Genomic DNA, 323 nt, shown 5'->3' on the forward strand with positions numbered 1-323 from the left:
TTATTACAACCAACCCCTCAGAAATACAAGTAATTATCAGGGAATACTAGGCAAAATTATATGCCAACAAATTGGACAACTTAGAAGAAATGGACAAATTCCTAAACACAAACTCACTACAAAAATTCACACGGGAAGAGATAGAAGATCTGAACAGACCCGTAACTAGTGAAGAAATTGAATCAGTTATCAAAAATCTCCCAACAAATAAGAGCCTTGGACCAGATGGCTTCCCTGGGGAATTCTACCAGACATTTAAAACAGAATTAATACCCATTCTTCTCAAGCTATTCCAAAAAATAGAAATTGAAGGAAAACTTCCA

Source organism: Crocuta crocuta, unplaced genomic scaffold, assembly GCF_008692635.1.
Source record: "Crocuta crocuta isolate KB4526 unplaced genomic scaffold, BGI_CrCroc_1.0 scaffold94, whole genome shotgun sequence".
NCBI lineage: Eukaryota > Metazoa > Chordata > Mammalia > Carnivora > Hyaenidae > Crocuta > Crocuta crocuta.